The sequence below is a fragment of the Ananas comosus genome, linkage group 16 (assembly GCF_001540865.1).
Source record: "Ananas comosus cultivar F153 linkage group 16, ASM154086v1, whole genome shotgun sequence".
Classification (NCBI taxonomy): domain Eukaryota; kingdom Viridiplantae; phylum Streptophyta; class Magnoliopsida; order Poales; family Bromeliaceae; genus Ananas; species Ananas comosus.
The window spans coordinates 5,314,878-5,330,624 of NC_033636.1; positions in this window are offsets into that span (position 1 = coordinate 5,314,878).

Sequence of the window (15,747 nt, forward strand, 5' to 3'; positions counted from 1 at the left end):
TCCTCTGCAACAATACAAAAGGAGAAAATGAACCACCTAAACCAAGACTCTCTGCTATTTAGCTCGAAGCGATGCCTTTCCCGCAATCCCGAGCCTCTCCCGGGGTGGAAGGCTCTGTAACAACAATAAAACAAAGGGCGTGAGAACTATTAATCAATAGTTTCCAGCGGGCAAGCCGCTGACCTCAGCGAAATACACCACTAGGCGAAAGAGGCAAAAGTAGTTAATTCTAACATTTAAATGAAATGTACAACATGTAGTTAAGCATGAAATAAACTTACTAAACTACAATGCCTCTACTTAGCATGAATTTCCACAAGTAGAATGCTATTCTAACATGAATATGCACATGTATAAATGACATGATGTCCACAAGCACCACTAGTAAAATGTCATTATTTACTAACTTGTCTAATATCCACTTTACATTTTAGTTCAAGTTTGATTCAAACATACAGGACCTACACAAGGGTAGTCCGGCTTGCGCCGTGCCTAATGGCTCCGTAGTAGTCAACATTCCCAACCTAGGAATGAGCTTCCCCCACGGTATCCCATTTTAGCGCCCAATCCCGCATGGGCGAGTATATGTCGTGATGGCTATCTCCGGAGTGCCGGCTTGTGGGGAGCGACCCTCACAAGCGTGTGCGAATGAGCACAATGGCAAGCAAGCGTAATCTTCCGTCTCAAGCCCAATGTCATTATGTCTAAAACATGGAATAAAGGCTAATGTCCCAATGACCTATCACTAGGTAAACATATAGAAGTTTAATCATTCACTAGGGTGAATGCCTCTTTATGATATTTTTGTCCACTATTGTCAAACATGAGTTTTATGTCCAAGAGCATATATTATTCTAGTCATTTTCATTGCACGAAACATGACCCCAACTCACATAAAAGAATACTATTCACATGCATGAGTAATATACACATATCTCTCTACTACATAGAGTTAATTTTTCATGAAACATAGCACATGCATTTTAAGCATTCTAAAATTCACATATGCTCTATCAAGCATGAATATGCATGAATTTCTATTTTTACAATAAGTAAAACAATGTAGGGGGAGTTTACCCATTTCGGTGAGGTCAAACCCACCAAAAACTCCTTGTAACCTTTTTGTTTGCGCAAAAGAAGATGTCCACTGGCCTCCTAGCTCCCTAAAGAAAATTCTACAAGGGTTAGACGCAACGAACTTACACCCCAAGAGTCAAACATTAACCAACCAAAGAAATGGCAAAAACTCACCTTGAGTGGTGAAAATCTCTCTCAATCTCCAAACGAGAGCAAGAACCCTTCAAAACCAACTTAAAGGAAAGTTCTAAATCAATCAATTAAGCTCTAAAAGCTACAAATAAAAAATCCCCAAATAAATCCTAGATTTCTCATTTCTAGGTTTATAAGCAAAAACTCTACCACAACATGATCCAAAGGAGAGATCATACATACTAACCTCTCTAGAAGCTCTAAACCAAGCTAGAAGTAAGCTAGGGTTAGCAATCCCTCCTCCAACAAGCTCCACTCCAAGCTCCAAGGCTTCTCCCATGGTGGAAAAGTCACCAAAAAGCCAAAGAGAAGCAAAAGAGCTTATTAATTCTCTAAAAATTCAAGAAAAGGGAAAGAAATTCAAAGAGGAGGTGAGGAGGGCTTCCCTACCTGGTTCTCCTCTGTTCCAAGCTCAAGTAACACAAGAGGGGGCGTGAGGCATTTGTAGTGTTGTTACAATAACAAAAACACCCCTCAAAAACTGCCAAACTGCGGTCTGCACTGCGTACCGGTACGCGGGAAGGAGTACCGGTACAAAACAGAAGTCTGCACAAACCGAGCCTCTGCAAGGTGGGAAAATGCACTGGGTACCGGTACTTCGCCGATGCAGTACCGGTACTCAACCCTGCAGAGTCAAACCCGAGAGTAATCCAAAATCTGCACTTTTGAGGTTTTGGTGCTAAGTTTTAATCCTCAATTTTCGGGATGCGAGTCATAGGTCGCAACATCATCTACGACCCTCCAGAATACCTGGAAAAACTCGGAACACAGATCAAACACTCGAACCTTGCAATTTGCTAAAGCTCAGTGTGTTACATCACAATTTTCGGATGTAACGACCTAGCTCACTAACAACAATAACTCGTTGGGCCCAACCACCGGCCCAAAATGCTTAAGCCCAGTTATTATTACTAGTATCTAAGTCTCTTATTGTAACATAACGAACCTCTAAAACCTTGAAGTTACGGTGTACATTTGATTGGAAAGCTATTTGAACTGTCTTGGTGAAGTTCGGTGAAGTTTGGGAGCTTTCGGGCGTTTCGGTGCGCGTAGGCGCGAAAACGGAACCCGAAAAGCTATGTTGGGCCGTGAGCTAAATTCGGCATTAGCAAGAATGAAAAGATGATGAAAACACGCTCGTAAACATGTTTGGAGAGTCTCAGTTCGATTTGAAATGAATCGGAGGTCAAACGAGCGAAAATAGAGCAAATACGGACGAGAAGCTGAAAATTTGGCTAAGTCCTGAAAAATGGCCGTGTACCGGTGACACCCTTGGTGTGTACCGGTACGCAGTGTAAAATCCGAGAAGATGGCTCTCGGGTTTGGCTGTTACGCAGGTCGTGTACCGGTGACACCAACCCGTGTACCGGTACGCTGTGGTAGAACAGCACAGAATTGGTCTGCTGTAATTATGAGTGTTTCGGGGGTTTATTAGCAATTGTTGCAACATATTAGAACACCCCAAACCCTCCCTTCACAGCAGCTCTCTTTCTCTCCCTCTCTCCCAACCGTGAGGAGGAAAAGAGAAAGAAAGGAGAAGAGAAAAAAAAAAAAGGAGAAGGAAAAGAGAAAGAAGAAGAAAAAAAGAAGAAGAAGGAAAAACAAATTGAGAGTTTCCCTCCATCATCTTTTTCCTTGTGCTTGGAGCAAACCTAGAGAGCTAAGCTTCTAGGGCTTTAATGATAACTTCTTAGGGTTTGATTTGTATACTCTAAGAATGGTTTAGATGGAATCCTAGGATGCTAAATAGATGGTTATTGCATGATTCATGAAGTTAAATGATGGATTTTGCTAAACTTGCATCTAGGGCTCCAATTTGGGTTTTTTTGTAAATAGTAGGGTTTGATCTCATTTGACCCTCCGTAAACCTAATTGCTAGGTAAACGAACGCGTGGGCGAAGTCGGTTCGGCGATTCGTCGAGCCGTTGTAAAGATATTAAAGAAACGGACGTTTAGGCTTCGTTTCCGCCTGGAGGGCCGAGGCGACATCGTAAAATCATGAAAACGGAGTTGAAGCATCGTGGCACATAACCGAAGACCTTTAATTTTCGGATCATGAATTGGAGGCCGTTCAGGTGGTCGCGTGAGAGATCGGGCCAAACCGGGTGCCGGGTGCCGCGGGAGGCAGATTGCAAGTGTCGACAAGCAATCGGAATGCGAAATGAGGTGGGTTGTGCTCACTGAAGCGACTAGGTTGCCTATATGTCTAAGAGTAATGGTTTTCTAATTGATGCATATAGTTGTGTTAGTAGGCTTACATAATGATATGAATGCTTGAAACATACCATGTAGTTGAGATTACCTACCAATGAGATGAGATGCATAATGAATTAAATGCTAAAAGAATGCATGAGATGCTAAGTATGGATTATTTTGGATAATGACTATATGTATGTTGACATATCATGTGATGCTAGTGGTATATGTGCATGATGATATATTATGAATTTACATATTGTGGATTATGTTAAATAGAAAAACATACTTGATGACATATTGCCATGTTGTGGAACAGTAGTAGAATGAGAAATGTATGCATGTTGATATACCTTGAGATATGAGTTGATATATATGCATGTTGATGTATTGTGACTATGTTAAATAAATATGCATGTTGAACTTGGGTCTATACCTCTTGGATGGTTAGAAAACTCGATATTGGAAAACAATGACGTATTGAACTATGATAGGACGTAGGACAATCTATATATATTAGATCATGGCATATGATAGTAATAGTGGAAACATTTATGGTATGTTGAACACTTAGAAAACAAGTATGGCATGAGTCCAAGAAATATAGTAGTGTATATGACACAAGTGATTGTAAGAATACAAAGAAAAGAATGATTGAAATATTATGACATTTCAACCCTAGAGTTTTAGGGTCATTGAGCATAGTCTTCTTAAATTTAAGGAATGGATTGAACTGGAGATCCTCAAATGTAGGATTGATCATACTCACCTTAGTCCTGCTCGAGGTTGTGGTAGCTCCCCCTCGGCGATGTGCTCCGGAGTCGACATCACTGGCGTTGTAGCGAGTATCTCCCCAGAGGACGGTCCCATCGGGTCGTAGCGAGTATCTCCCCGATTATTGGAATTTTGAGTTGGTGAGTTTGTTGAGGGCGAAATCTTCGGGTTAGCCAAGAGATTGGGTAACAAGCACATGAGCTGTAATAATATCCTAGTTGAGTGGACTTAAGGCTGAGGTGCAAGTGAGACGTCCTTCGCCTCGAGCTTGCCTTTGCGCGGTACTCCGCGAATGATTGACTCGAGACCGAGTCGGGTGGATAGTTGATAAAGGTAAATGAGACCCTATGATCAGAATTGTAATTGATACGAGTTTAAAATAGAGAAATAACTTCGAAGTCAATTGAATGAGCTATAAATAGCAGGATTAAAGTAGTATCGATTGAACTACTAATTGGTTGCATAAATCGCATGATTTTCATATTGCATGGTTGTGAGGCATGACATGTATTTCAATTATCGCATATATATATATATATATATATATATATATATATATATATATCTGTTGGATATTTGTTTGACTAACATGTTGCAGTGCCTCCTTGGACCTGTGCGTCGAGCTCTTCCCTTGGGTGGCCGTACCCACTGGGAACTATATTTATATAGTTCTCACCCCCGTGTTGCTTTTGGGGGTACAGGTTCGCACGTGAGCGGCGCGACGACGCGAGGAGAGGGCGTAGCTCCGTAGATAGCGCCCTACTACCCAGACCAGAGATAGCGGTACCCCGAGTCAGCCTAGCTAGGGGTGTAAAAGAAAAGAAAAGGAAAGAATAAACAATGTTATAATAATTTTGATTGTATTTGGAAGTTAAATGTAATAAGTATTTGTGATGTAAAATGTATCTAGTGAATGAGAATGCTTGTAATAGCAAGTAGATTATGTTTTTGATACTTCCTTATGCAATCTTTGATTGAAATGTGTTCCTAGTTGGAACTTCGTACATTGTATCGATTGCGACGCCTTGGACGTACAGGGGAGACTCTGTCCGTGGTGCCGAAGAAACCCTGTCCGTTCGGCGGTCTGTCGGCGTGCCCGAAACCGACCAAATAGGCGGGCTCGGGGCGTGACACTTATATACCCAATCACATCCCCATTCATATCCGATATAGGATTATTGGGGTGTGACATTGGAGATCCGTCTGTCGGATTTTCGATCGGATCACACCAGCTCATTCAGCACGACTGGGGCAACGAACTCCCAATTCGTTTCACCCGATATGATCGCCGATTTGCGACGAAAACCATCCACTCTCCAATTATCAAAAATCTCTTTTTGTGATGAAATACCTTTTTCTCGAAAACCATGCATCAGATCTGAAATCCGCTAGTGCCAATGGTTCCAGAATAGTCGGACCATTAAAAACGAGCTATTAGAGTGCTATGAATGGAGTCCGATACGCACCAGAAGCCATCTCCACTAATCGGCTTCTTCGAAAAATTGGAGTTACTATTCACTTTAAATTATTTCTCCATCCTAACTCGTTTTCTCCTGAAGCTTGACGAGTGTTTATGTAATTAAATTACACATAAAAACATCATCAACAAAGAGTTTAGCTATATCGCAAAATCTTAACAAAGAGTCTAACTCGTTTTCTCCCGAAACTTGACGAGTGCTTTTGTAATTGAAATACATACAAAAATATCATCAACAGAGAGTATAGCTACACAGTCAAATTCTTAATCCTCACATTAAACTTACTAATAAATAAATTTAGACTGTATAATTTAATTTATATTAAACAAATCTAAGCTATTTGTATATTTTATCAATTTGATCAGTCTAATTAATTTGATTTATTAAATTAATTTTGATCTTACCTTAAAACTTTTTAGTTTTTAGTCAATTTTTTAAATTTTAGTTCCTTGCAAATTGAATTTGTAAGGAAACAAAGAGGGAAAAGGGAAACAAAGAAAGAATAAAAATTTTGATGATATAGTAAAGATAAAATTACTAAATTATTCATGTATTAAAAGATGAAAATACCTTTTTTGAAGTACCTTGTAACCGGTATCTCTCCCTAAATGATCTGTTATTGCAGATCACAATTTTACCAATATTAAATCTGAGCCATTGAAGATGAGTGAATAAACGGTAGCAAAAAAAAACAAGTATAGAAGCACTACTCTCGCATAAAATGATAATCTATATCTCTATAAATATACAACAAGAGAGTCTACTGTCACTTAAATATGAAAAATAATGCCTACATGTCTATTAATATACATAGGAACCAAACTAAATTTTTAATAATAAATATAGCATGATCAAAATTAATATGAAAGATGCAATTCATAATATATTAAAAGTCAGTGTATAAAAAAAAAAGTGAATTTAGATTTTTGTAATACACTTTAGAAATATAGTATATGAGATTTAGTTATACATCTAGTGCACGAAAGAGTTTTTCCTTTACTATCCCAAATCTATCGATTACACATTATTAAATATTAAATAACTACTACAGATAATGCATGCCAAATGGAAAAGTAATTATACGTACTAATAGTTCCCAACCTTCTCTTTACTTTTTAATATATATTTTTTTTTATCAGTTGGGTCTCCAATTTGCAAATAAAATTTCAATTGGGTTTTATCGTCAATCTTTCATTATAATTGACGGAAGTTGATATGTAAGCATTGATCGTGCCCAAATGGAAAGGTAAATTACGCTAATAATTTCCAACCTTCTTTTTACTTTTTAATTGGATTCCTAACATTTTTTGTTTTGTCAATTGCGTCTTCGATTTGTAAACTTGTTTTCAATTGGATCCCTACCGTCAATCTTTTGTTATAATTAACGGAAGTCGATACGTACGTTGGTGTTGATGTGGCGCTTAGTTGGCGTAATTTTTTGCATTAGTAGCATACTTGGTCCCGAACCTTTTTCCATGTTTTAATTTGGTCCCTAATTTTTTTTTTTAATTAAAAAATTTATTAATTTTTTATTTAAATTTTTATGCTTAAGTAAAAGTGTTTAACAAATTGAATGACTCTATTTGTTTAAGATATAATTGATCTGATTTCATTTAATAAAAAATAATTAAAATTATCAAATTTAACAAAACCATCAACAAATTTTTGCTATTTTTTTCACTATTATCATTTTAAATCCAAAAACTCAGAAGATAAAAAAAAGTGTCAATAAAAAAAAAAAAGAGTAATGCTATCTGTACTCCTAAAGGGACGTAAATCCTACAATTAACCTCTTATCTAAGAGTCTATACTTATTCTGATTTCGTTAATTTGTTTAATATTAAAAATTGAAACAAATTCCTCTATACCCTTCTAAAACCATCTAATTTCATAAATACCCATCTAAAAATTGAAATATCATGTATACCCTTCCAAATTTGAAAAACTTTCAAAAATAACCCTACCATCATGTTTCTATCCAAATTAAAGTTAATTAGTATTTAGATTCCAACTGTACCCCTCTTAAGTATTCAATAGTCAACTATTTTATTTCGTAAATACTCTCTATTATATCTCAAAATTAACTAAACTGTATCTAGACTAAAAATTTAGTAAAATTCAATTGATTTTTGTTAAAAAATTATTCATTTCAATTAAAAATAAATATTTCTATTTGGAATAAATTGTAGTTAAATTAACAATAAATTTAATTTAAGTACAATTTATTCCATATAAAAATATTTATTTTTAATTGAAATGAATAATTTTTTAAACTAAAATCAATTGAATTTTACTAAAATTTTTAGTCTAGATAGAGTTTATTAATTTTGAAATATTAGAGGAGTAAAGTTGGAATTTAAATACTAAATAACTTTTTTTCAAATTTGGGGGGATACACGATATTTTAATTTTTAGATGAATATTTATGAAATTAGATAGTTTTAGAAAGGTATAGAGGAAATTGTTCCTTTTTTTAATGACATGACCTTGATGGGTTGCTTCATACGACACATGAGAAGAGTGAAGAGGGGAAATTATTGCCTCAAATTTGAATTATATCCCATATTCCTATTAAATAAAATACTTTCCCACATTCAATTTTTTTTTAAATAGTGATATAAAACTAATATCTANTACTTAAATTAAATTTTATTTTGCTTCATTGTTAATTTAACTACAATTTATTCCAAATTAAAATATTTATTTTTAATTGAAATGAATAATTTTTTTAAACTAAAATCAATTGAATTTTACTAAATTTTTAGTCTAATTAGGGTTTAGTTAATGTTGAAATATAAGAGGGGTAAAGTTGAAATGTAAATACCAACTAAATTTAATTTCGACGGAAACTTGATGGTAGGGTTATTTTTGAAAGTTTTTCAAATTTGGGAGGGTATACATATTTTTATTTTTAGATGATCTATATATGAAATTAGATGGTTTTAGAAGGGTATAGAGGAAATTTTTTCTTAAAAATTTAAAAGGCTTGATGTAACATCTACAATCCTTTTTGAGTGTATAAATAGTTTTTTTTTATGGAGAAAAAGGTATTAGAAGTTGAGTGGGTCAATTGATAAAAAAGTTTACGGACCTAATTTAAAAAATCAGAAAGCCACTGAGAACTCAATCGAGTAAAAAAGTTTAGGGACTTTATTGAAAGAAAATCAGAAAAAGATTGATTTTACTTTTTTTTTAGTTTCTTCTTTTATTTTTCTTATAATCTTACTGCCACTATAAATATAATTTATTATTTTTATAATTTTATCTTTATTCTTCTTTTATCCTTATACTTTTATTGCATTTGTTGGTTATTCTTCAATCTCATTCAACCTCATCAACTTTTTCTTTTTAGTTGTTTCTTTTATTTTCGTTACATACTTTTAGTAGTTCTTCTTTACTCATTTTTTTTTTTTTCATTTGCTACTACAGAATTTGATCCCCCGCACTGCACGCCTTCATTAATTTTAAAAAGAAGGTTATGTTAGAAATATTTTTTTGGGAAGAGAGTAAACAAAGCATTTGCTCCTCTCTCCTCCCCACATGTTAATAACTAATTATAATTAATTTTTATTACAATAATAATTGAAAATTAATATTTAATAATAATTAAAAATAATATTATTAAATAATAATAATAATAATAATAATAATATTCTATTATTGTTTCCTTTCTTTCTAGTATTATAGCTATTGTATTTGTGATATCTATTTATGACTTTGTTGATCTCTTTTTGCTGGTGAGTACTTCTCGCTTTCGTCGGCTTGCGGTACCCACTGGGAGGGGGAGACATGTTTACATGTTCTCACCCCCCACCATTTTTCAGGTATTACGGGCGATGAGGGTTGAAACGAGACGTGAGACACGTTCGTAGCGGTAAATAGAGTTTCCGGCCCGGTGACATTCGGTCTAGTTTCTATCCTTGCTTATTCAAAATAACTAACTTAAACTTTATAGTTCAGTTGGCTTTCATTTACTTGAATAAATGTGGTTTTGGTGAATAAATTAAAGAACTTAGGGTTTTCTTTGAGATGAAAACGATTTTCTACCCCTCGTGGTAGCGTGTTTTAAAGAAAAAGTGTTTCCGTGTGGGAAACGGTTTTGAAAAGATTTTTATTGGTTTTCATGACTCTTAGTGCTTCAAAATGAGTTTCCGGGTGGCATACATTTTAAACTGATAGATGTGTATTTATAGATATTTGTAATGAAATGAATGTAAATATGAATGGTGAATGTATATGTATGCTCATACGGTTGTGGTTATATATTGTACTTGTGCGACGCCGTGCAAATACAGGGGAGACTCTGTCCGTGTGAACAGTGGATTCTCTGTATTTGTAGCGGATCTGACATACTCTGGGGTGAAAGTTTTCAAAAAAAAAAATTTGAGCACTTCCGCATTGGATCTTAAATCCAAAGGGACCCCGGGGCGTGACAGACTAAAGTGGTATCAGAGCCAAATTACAAACGGTACCATTCATAGGTTATTTTGAAAAATAAATAAACTGAAATATTGGTTAGGTTGACCCATAGGAAGACCTACGGTTTATAGGCATGTGAGTGCAGGGTTTGGACTTGAGTCCCGGTGTGCATTCGAGATTGATAAACTCGAAGTGCATGGTTATTTTCTATACGTGCTCCTGTTTTCACACAAGCTCGTGTCGCAGTCGGGAGCAGTGGCGGTGTACATATGGACATCGAGTGGCGGGGTGACGTTCACCAGGTGTAACCACTCCTGTCGGGTGGGGCCTTGTGGGGCCAGGTGATGTTTTCGGACCTAGGGGATTGTTTTGGTTGCCTGCGCCCAGGCCACTCTCCCTACTTAGGGCACGAGAGCTGTTGTGAGCATCTCCATGGAGACGACACTATGATCAGCTACGGTCGCGACTTCTGTGGCGCAACTAGGGTGTAGCCCAAGGTTTTGATAGCGGATGTCTAGGCGACTGCAACGATAGTGTTGCTTTCTCAGATTTTTGGGTAGGGTTGTGATGCCTACCCCTCCTTCTTAATTGCTGATGGAATCGGCGGTGTGGGTCTTTTGACCTTTAGCTAGTTCATACGTCAAACTGACGTGTACTAGAATCGGGTAGACACAGTTTTGTTGACAGGTGTCTGTTGATGCATACATCATATGCGGTTATGCTAACACCTAAATTGGTGTATTGTGGGTTAGTCTGTGGTTTGTGGTAGGGTTCTTTTTGACTCGAGATACTCCAGGGTATTGTCGGAGTTCTCGGAGCTTTGGTTATAGCTCGAATGTGGTGCAGAAATCGGTTAGAGAAACCGTTTCCTAAAGCCTCAGTTTGTGCGGTTCGCGGCTTAGTGTCACTAGCAGTTTTTGGATGTAGAAAGCTATAGGACTCCTTGTGAGTCGGTTCAAGATTAATCTGATTTTGAATGTCGGCTTGCAAAGTCGATGTTTCGACGATTTTGGTTGTGAGCTTTTGGTTCAGTAAAGAAGTACCAGGTGGCTTGATACTTCGATGTGTCGCGCTTCCAACTTATTGTTGGTAGTGGATTTTCGGATATCTCACTTTTCTTTTGATAAGTACATTGGCTGCAGACAATGTATTGTCGAAAGTTGGGACGAAATACCCTTTCCCGTTTGGGACTTTTGGATTGGGTCAGTGTTTTCTCTAGATTGTCTTGTAAGAAAGCTTGAGTGATGGTCATCTCTGACCATGTAGTGAACTTTGGGTTATTCCCTGGCAAGTTTTGCGCAGTTGATTTATCGTCACTGCAGATGGTTTTGACTTTGGTTCGAGTCTGGGTGCTCGTTAGCTCTATAGCCGTGCCTTCCACAGCTAAAAGGTTTGTTTAGTTACTAGTCTCGGCATTTTGCTGGGTGATTCGGTATCACGGTTGATGAGTGGCTTGAGCCTCGTTGTTGGATATGAATGTCACAGTATGTGATAGTATATAAGGTTTGCGTCTTGTCTTGTCGTGCAAACCTTGGAATGGTATGCTTGTCCAGTTATTTAGTGACAGGTGCGCCTGGGTCTTAATGAGACAGGTGTTTGGTGTTGCTGGGAACATCGATCACTAGGGTCCTTTTTAGGACAGCAGGGACAGGGTCTCGTGGAGACAGGTGTTGGGCATCACCGATGGTTATTATCGCATAGTGCGATTGGCAACCCTATGCACCAAGTAATGGACTCGCATGGAACATATGTTGGTTTGATTGAATATTGAGGAGACAAATTGTCCAGCTCAATTGGTATTGTCAGCCTTAGACCTTTTGGCCAGGCAGAAGATGAGGTCTTGGACCTAGGACTATCGAAATGCCACAAGTGGCTTTCCGCTGATGGGGATTTGTCTTCAGCTATTTGTGTTTTGATTGGTGGAAGACTGTGGTCTCCGAGGTGAGTGTTTTTGACTCGGGTTTTAGGACAACGTTTCGTGTTCGCTCGTGGTTAGCAGGTTGACGTTGTTGGCTAGTCGGAGTGTGTCTTTTCGACCTATGAAAATATACTCCAGACTTGTGGTGTTGTTCCGCTACTTTTCTACGTGAACTTTCGACGTAGTCGAGTCGGTTACTGCTACGTAGACCAAGGTTGGGTAGACCTAGTGTTTCTAAGTGGTGAATTATTATCTCAGAATTGGCAAATTTGGGATCGAATAATCCTGATCGTAGGACTGTTTTTGTCCGCAGGTTATAGGATGGTGTTGATCCCGGTGGGTCTTGGTCCATAGATTTTGGGTTAGTATATTTCCCTCGTCTCGTCTGAGTGGAACCGCAGTTCTATTCTCCCCTACTTCGGAGATTGATCTCTCCAGATTCAAGGCTAGAAATTTGAACTGGGAGTAGCATCAATACTCGAAGGAAGAACCACAACGGTGGAGTAATATTCGAAATTGATTACGGTGAGTGCGTAGTCAAGTTTCGAGGACGAAATTTCCTTTAAGGGGGGGATGATGTAAGAGCTGAGATTTTTTGCTGTACAGATAAACTCTGTGTTGATGAAGTTTTTGTGTGTAATTTAATTATATAAACATTCGTCAAGTTTCTGGAGAAAATGAGTAAGGATGGAGAAGTTACGCGATCTTTAGTTTTCACTTAAGTAAATAGTAACTCGGTTTTCCGGAGAGACCACGGTGTAGAGATGGCTTCCAGTGCGTATTAGACTCTGTTCATAGTGATCTAATAGCGCGTTTTGAATGGTTCGACTATTTTGAAACCATTGGCATTAACGGATTTCAGATCTGACGTACGGTTTTTGAGAAAAAAGGGTTTTATTGGATTTACACATATATATATATGTGTGGTTTTAAGAAGTTGGAGAGAGAATAGGTTTCGTCGCAAATCTATGACCAAAATAAGTGAAACAAAATCGCGGATTTGATGTCTCTGTCGTGCTGATCGCACTAGTGTGAACCGTTCGAAAATCCGACGGACAGATCTCTAGATATCACACGTTGTTCGAGGAGGGGTCATATGTGGCAAAATGAAAATTTCATGAGAAGCCCTATATTTTATGTACCGAATCGTGCGAGATCGAACGTCGAGGTGCCTATGCACGAAATACATGCGTAATGGGGGACTAGGCTGAAAATATTCAGCTTTGGAGGACTTCTCTGTAATTTGACACCTAGTATATATAGGTAGGTATTAGGGTTTCATGCTTTTTCCCTAACCCTAGTAGCCACCTAGCTCTGCTGACCCCCTAGCCGTCGCCAGCACCCCCCCTGCCCTAGCCACGCTCACACCTCGGCCGCCGACGTGCGACTTTGGTCGTCGGAAAAGCCGGGTTTGCTCTTCCTCCACCTTCCTCTCCATCATGCTGCCTCTTTCCTGGTGGACACCCGGGGTCATCCACTCCGTCGAGCCCCTCCCTTGGCCGTGCCCGACCTCCTCAGCTCCCACGCCAGTCGCCGCCCGCCCGCGGACCGGATTGCCGTCTGGGTAGCCCGCGGCCAGCCTGCGCAGGCTCGGGCCGAGACCAGCGCAGCTGCTGGCCCGCGCGTCGCTGCCGCCTTGCGCCGGCCGCGCCGCCTTCCTCCGGACTCCGACGGACTACTGTCGTTGCCTCGCAGCTCGCCGGCCTTCTCGGTGGTCGTTGTGACCAGATGAAACCGAGCCGAGCCCACGGGGGCTCAGGCTGCTCCAGCACCACCACCGCCGTCTCTCGCTGCCGGCTGGTGTTAGCGCCGGTTCCCCTGGGTCGGCCGCACCTGGTTGTCGCCGGCGCCCCTGCCGCCGGAGCCCACCTTGCTGGCCGGACCCGAGCCTGGCTACTCTATGACTGTGCGGCTAGGGCATCAATGGCCGCCGTCTCCGCCGCCTTCCGTCGTCGGCTGACGCGAGCCCTGGCATCCCTACGTCGCCTGCACCCGCCTGCCGCCGGTGCGCCTGCCACCGGGCCGTCGCCGGCCGTGCCCTAGCTCCACCTTGCCTGGTAAGCACTCAGTGACCAGTTTGTGCACCGTGTTGAGTTGTCTTTACTATTCCGGTGACCCAAGGCCACCCCGAGGCTTCCGAAGGTGAGCACGATGATCCTTGATCAGTGCTGATCATCGTGGCCACCTTCGTTGGGGTCAGCGAGCCCCTGGTTTGCCAGATAAGCATGTTTTTCATGCCGTGCGTGCAGTTCGCAGATTTTCGCGTCGCTCCCGCGCTCTCCACAGTGGACGGCCGTGCTCCAAAGTGTGAGCACGGCCTCCGGCACACCGAGACCTGTCAGCGGGTGTCTCGTGCGGACTGGAAGATCCTCGGTTTGTCGGGCTGTAAAATCCCGAAAATCGCATAAAATGATGCGATTTTGTGTAGTCGCAGGGGCTTATATGCAATTGTACACTTAGTGGCTGCTGTTGGCAGCGTGTCCGGGCAGTGGGTAACCTCTAGACTAATTGTCCAAGGCCCCAGGCCTTTTCGGAGATCGAAAATTGGTTTTCGGTGCGTTTTTCAGAGAAATCCGTTGTTGGAACGCGATTTCGGTTCGAAATTCTTCCGACGGTGCCTCATGGTATATTGTGTAGTCGCTGAGCCTTGTTGGCTGGTCACTCGCATCATTTCAAGCGTTCGGGAACGACGAGTGAGCGACGGTGGGTTCCGGTGTCGAATTTGACATTTCCGGGAACCCGGATAGAAACGATTATCCGACGATAATCATTTCGATGTGAGGATGTGCGTTTGCTGCCATGTCACATGAATAGTTGAGTGTAGTGGCAGCGGGTGACTCGTAGAGCGGGTCGGTGAGTTCCGGGACAGTTCGTGGGTCCCGGCGGAGTCCCGGTGCGATTTCGGGACTTCCGACGTTTTACGGCAATCGGTTTTGAAAAATCAATTCCCGTTGGTTTATTAGTGGGGATTGTGACTCAGTGATTCATGCTTGTGGGTTGGATACTAATCCGGTGGGCCCTTCGTAGGTCTAGTTGACTTTCTTCCACAGTCGGAAAAACCAGTGCGGTATACATACAGGTGGGTACTTCGATCCAAAGTCGGTACAGTGGTGCACGGTCGGTGATATCTTCTTACCCTTGTTCTCTCATTGTTATCTTGCATATATATATGTTTATATATAGTGTTGAGCCTAGCACCCATATTATTTTTGTTATGCTCTACTCGGTTGTTTTCATGTATAGTATCATGAGAAGAGTAGAGCAGATTTATATTTTCATGTGAGATCGGTGACCTAGTTGGTCGGTTGTTGTATTCCGTATTCGTGACACTGTTGCGACCTAGTAAGTCGGTTCTATGACTCCTGTCATTTGATGACCTTTGAGGTCGGTATACCCTGAGGGGTGGGATTGTCAGCTAGTTGCCGACGAATGATTATAATTTATACAGATCCATCATTTGGCATTTATGTGACCTAGTCGGTCGGTTTCGTGACTCTTATTATTTGGTGACCTATCAGGTCGGTGTACCCTGAGGGGTAGTATTGTCGGCTAGTGGCTGACGGTTAGTTCTGGATTATATTGATACATGATGTGACATTCTTGTGACTTATTGGTCGGTTCTTGCGCATACATAGTAGTTGACTTTGAGTGACCAGTACTTGCATACCTTTGGGAGGATGTTGAGTTGTTCCA